The sequence below is a fragment of the Pinus tabuliformis genome, chromosome 7, assembly GCF_031772625.1.
Source record: "Pinus tabuliformis cultivar Carrire ecotype Pingquan chromosome 7, CPIR1, whole genome shotgun sequence".
NCBI lineage: Eukaryota > Viridiplantae > Streptophyta > Pinopsida > Pinales > Pinaceae > Pinus > Pinus tabuliformis.
The window spans coordinates 1,456,469,177-1,456,475,176 of record NC_142293.1 but is presented as its reverse complement, the minus strand read 5'-3'; positions in this window follow the sequence as shown (position 1 = coordinate 1,456,475,176).

Genomic DNA, 6,000 nt, shown 5'->3' with positions numbered 1-6,000 from the left:
GCCCATTTTCAAGAATAGGTTTTATTTAAGTGAATCCTATGGGCCAAAGGCCCAAATACCATATTTATAAAAGAGGTATGGTAAATTAATAAAAATATAAATAAATGAGAGGTATGGTAAATAAATAAAACATTTTTTATATTTACTCCATAAGTCACCTTATATACATGCAAGGGTGTAAACAAATAAAAATATAAGTAAAGTGGAGGTATGGTAAATAAATAAAAACATCTTTTTATACTTACTCAAAAGGTATGGTAAATAAATAAAAATATAAATAAAGTAGACACATGGTAAATAAATAAAACCTCTTTTTATATTTAGTCCATAACCCTCGTTCTATTTATGAAGGCTCAAGAAAGAGGTTTTATTTAAGTGAATCCTATGGGCCAAATACCATATTTGTAAAAGAGGTATGGTAAATTAATAAAAATATAAATAAACGAGAGGTATGGTAAACAAATAAAACATTTTTTTATATTTACTCCATAAGTCACCTTATATTTAAGAACACTCAAAAAATGCGTTATATTTAGGTGAAACCTATGGGACAAATACCATGGACTAGATTGTTATTAATACCATGCAAAAAAACATTATTAACCCTAATATTAGTATTAATGAAAATAAAATGGCACATGGTATTGACCCATGGTATTCACCTGGAATGTAGCCTATTTAAATGGGGGAATTAGACTCGCATAGATCCATTTTTACTCTGGATCTACTAACCCCGAGAGGTATCAAATATCGTGATATGCAAACTAGCATAGAGTGAAAAATATTTGATCCGATCAAGAATGAAAATGGATGTTGTAATTTAATGTATGTTAAACATTTTAGCTTGGTTAAAATAAAAATCAACTATTAATTTTATTAATTTTTATAAATTACTAATAGTAATTTTTAAGCTCCAGGTTTATGATAACCCATGGTAATACCATGGTTTTCATGTGAGCATAGACTATTTAAAGGGGAAATTCTATCATCTTAGATCCATCTTAATTCTGGGTCTACCAAGTGCTCAGAGGGATAAATAGATTTCATCCCCCTAAGAGTGGTAGATGTGGAGTTAAGATGGATATAAGTTGGTTTTTATGATAATGAAGATATTAAATAGACTTAGAAAATTATATTGTAAAAACATCTTAAGGTGAATGGTTAAAGCATAGACATTGGACAAGTATATTTGTATACTTTTGTTTTAAACTTAAACAAATCCAGGGCTAAAAGGAATGGATTGATTGCACTAGTCATCCTTCTATAACTTTCCAACATATGTTGGAGTAAACATATTGTAATTTGGGTAATTTTTATAATTGCAAACAGGAACATACTTGTGTATTGGCAAGCTGGTTACGAGGTCCCTAGAAGTGATGAATTTGAATTTTTCTTGGTTTTATATATAATATTAGGTTTTCTCTCATGCTTTCTATGAATGGCACGGGTGAATTTTATCCTACACCCACTAGGTTATCGATATGTAATTTCGGTAATTTTGATTTCAAAAGATATTTTAAATAAATGCAATGATTTCATTTGTGTATTCAATAAACACAAGATTTTATAATTGAGTAAAATATTCGCCATGCCTGGTGAGAGATTCGCCAAAAAATTATATATACATATCATCTTGCACTAGATGCATTTATTTCAGTGTAGATGTTGATTTCTAATCCTATTTGATTACTTGCTCTAGATGCATTGATTTCAGTGTAGATGTTGATTTATAATCATTTTTTATTGCTTGCACTAGATGCACTTATTTCATAGATTTTGATCTCTAATCCTATTTGATTGCTTTCACTGGATGCACTGATTTTAGTGTAGATGTTGATTTCTAATCTCATTTAGCTGCTTGCATTAGATGCATTGATTTCAATGTAGATGTTGTTTTATAATCTTATTTGATTGTTTTCATTAGATGCATTAGATGTTGTTAATCTTGACATTGTAGATTATTAAGAAAAAATATTTTCAATATATATGGTAATACCAAAAAGGACACTATTAAGAATTAATTAGTTGTCAAAAGTTGTAATACCTATTATTAAAATGAAATAGATGTGCAAAATCAATCCTCTTGCAAAGTGAAAATTAATCCTTGATAAGATCGTCTCCCTTCTACATCACCAACTAATTACTAATAGACAATTACATATATTCAAAATTACTAATAGATAATTGCATATAATAATGTATTCATAATATTTATAAGAGGAAAAGATATATTTATAAACATTAAAAACAAATCAAAATATCCTTGAAGGAGATGTGATAATTGCTTGGAGAAACAAATAATGTAAATATTTTATAATTCTAGCAACTCATTAAAAAACTAAAATACAAAGAACATTATTTCTTGATTTTGTTGAATAGACTATAGATAAAAAATCATCAAAATAGTATTGAAGGAAATAAATTATTACAAACGTTAGCAAAGAAAAAATTTATTTCAAGAGTAATATTGATGCAATAAATTATTAAAGCTACTCTTCAAGATATATTTAGTAATACCTCGAGGGACACTATCGAGAATTAATTAGTTGTGAGAAGTTTTGCTACCTAAAATTAAATGAAATAGATGTGCAGTATCAATCCTCTTGCAAACTATTGCCAATATTGTCTCCCTTATTCATCACCAACTAATTACTAATAGACAATTACATACACATATAAAAATATAACATAACAATTGTAACATTAAAAAACATTATCATCCAAATCCAAACACATAAACACACAAACCACTCAAAGCATCCAAACAAATATGTAAAAACCATTCAAGGCAAGCAACACGGACTAAATTAAAGAAGAGAATGATATGGTCATGCCAAGCAAAGAAAACATAATGTGAAATTTGAAGTTAATCTCAAACATATACATAATAATGATAATCTATAAATGTGACATTGTTTCCCTCAACCAGAACCAACTTAGATCCATCTAAATGCGCCGAGAGAGATCAAATCCCTCGATGTGCAAACTTTTACTCAAATTCTACACTCCAAATATATTCACATTTTTTTAAATATATTTATTTTCTGGCTTTTTAGGTGATTAAATAGTTCTTGAAAGTTAGACTATATTTGCATGCTTTATATTCAGTCTCTTTTCCATAGTCAAGTGTAATAGACTATTATGGTTGTGTATCAATTAAACTTGGTTAGATCCATCTAACACTCGATTTATCATGCACCGAGAGGGATCAAATCCCTTGAAGTGCAAACCTTTCCTCAAATTATACACTCTAAAAAGAAGGTATGCACCTCGAGGGATTTGATCCCTCTTGATGTGTGATAGATCCATCATTAGATGGATCTAAGTTGGTTCTTATAATAATTCATTGTAGAGTAAAGGTATAAAACCATCTTCACTGCTTCGACATTTCATTGTTTTTCGTTTGTTTTTTATAACCTATTACACAAAAAGAATACAACCAAAGAGAAACACTATGATAGTTGTGCATAAATTTCAATAAAATGACATCAGAAGAATATAAAGTCAAGTATTTCTGTGTTAGGTTATTGTTATTATCTTAAGATTGTGATCTAGTGCCTATAGATTAGGAAGCCAAGTATACTCATGCATCCTCCTATTTGTATGTAGAATTGGGAAACCTCGTTTCTAATTATAATTTCTTTTGCATCATTGCAATGTCTTTATGGCAAACAACAACATTTATGAACTCTCTAAATGCTTAATTACAAAAGAAAAGTAAGCTACAAGGCTTCATTAACAAATAAGTTGAGTTGAGGATTCACATTGCAAAGGTGAAATATTATGAATGTTGCCTTACCTCTATGCAATCTCAAATTTTCGAAGCCAATAACTCATACCAATTTTTTAGTAAAACAGATAGATAAAAAATGGATTCAATTCATTAATAATCAATTATAATTTAATAACCATATTTTAAATGCATTTTATTTCTTTTAAGTTATGTAATTTTTTATTTTGTTAAACTAATTTAATTATATTCAATTTTAAGAGCATGGCTAAGAAATTTTTACAAAGCAATTAAATAAAATGATGAAAGCAAAAAAGAAATATGTACTATCTAGCTTATAAATTCTTAGAAAAATGACATTGATATTTGACTAGAGCCTTTGTTTTACCCAATCGATAAATTTCACCCAATTCTCCTTTTAACCCAGAAAAGAAATTTCAAAAATTCTTCTCTTTTTTATCTCAAGAAATTTCAAAACTTTTGCCCAAAATAATAATTACTTTCCAAAAATTTAACTGAGGGAAAAAAAAAAGGAAAAACATTGCCAATTTCCCTTTCCTTTTAACTCAAAGCACAGGTGGGACTACTTGTAAATCATTTCCAAACACCAAAACTCTAGAGACTGGAGTTAATGATGAAACTTACTTTCATATTGCTTGTATCCTTCTACACTATGGGCGTATGGGTGACACCTTGAGAGATTTGAACCCTAAAACTCTAAGGACCGGAATTATTTCTACCTTATTTTTTAAGGCACTATTTTTTTATTTATTTATTTATTTTTATTTATAATATGGCTTTCGGCCATTGTAATTAGGCTTTATCCTTTTTAAAATATTTATTTGGGGTAAAAAGGGGCACTCTTAAAAGGATTATATGAGCAAATTAAAAAAGGAAAATAACTTTATCAATTTCCAATTATTTCTATTCGTTTCTATAACTTCAATGTTTTTTGTTTCTATAAAGTGCCTCTCCTTTTATAAATACGACATTTTCTTCCTTAAAATATTCGTGGGCCAAAAAAAAGGCTAATTAAAATGTCAAATGTGACGCAACTTGACTAATTTTTACCAATCTTCGACAAATCATTAATGGAGTCAAAACCAACATATTTCGCCTATAGCAATACATAAATGATCATGTGTCTGCCATTGACGATTACTAATACGAAACCACTTTCTTACTACAAGCAACTAAACCTCTTTCATTCCGAACGCTTTCCACTCAAGACACAACTAACAGAAAGAAAACGTCATGCGAAGGAACCTCCCAATCTAGCATTTTCTCGAAGGCTCACAATCTGCACCGAAACCCGCCTAGCAGATATGAATGTGTGCTACTACCCAACCTGAGATCCTCCTAGGACAATAGTGAAGATAAAGTCTCGAAAATTGGATTTCATTTCTCCCCAAATTAAAGATCTTGATTCAAATATTTGTGTAAAAGCTAAACCACCATACAATCTGGAGCAGATCGGAAGAGATTCCTTTGTCCTCTAAAATTCCATTTTTTTTATTAACGTGTAAATTGGAAAAGGCGACTCGTAAAATTTGGCTCTTGTCTCGAGATTCTATCAGATTGCTAAAGCCAACCGTCGAGCTCTTCGCTCAGGTATGTTCCCATCAGGGGTTAAATTTGATGCCCGTATACAAGTTTCTAGCTTTTTTTTACACTTAAAATAATATTTATTTCTATAGGTCATCCCTAACTTATTTACGGGAATATTAAAAAACGACAAGTTTATATATATATATATATATATATATATATATACGGCTTGGGAGAATAGTAGATATATATATATATACTATTCTCCCAAGCCGTATATATATATATATACGGCTTGGGAGAATAGTAGAGTTCCTAATAAATCTCAGGAAAAAATTACCATATGAAGCAATGAATCTCAACTTAAGTTGTAAATGTCCTCACAATTTTCCATGCATTATTAATTAATTGGGTTGGTGACCTACGAGCTACCAAGTTGCCAATTGCAATTATGTTCTCCTCTCGCTGGCTGAAACAACAAGTTATTAGATTTGATGTGAATTCTCATGGGGAGCACGAGAAAATTTGCATAAACAACATGCTACAGAACCTAGAACTTGGAAAGTTGGAAGGCTACAGAACCTCGAACCGAGTAGACCACTCGCACTCATAAATGCCTCACTCTGCACACATATCTCTGACCCCTTTCTTCACACCTTTCTAACATGCATTATGTTATAATTTTTTTTCCATCCCTTACTAGTCGCCCACTCCTCTAATTT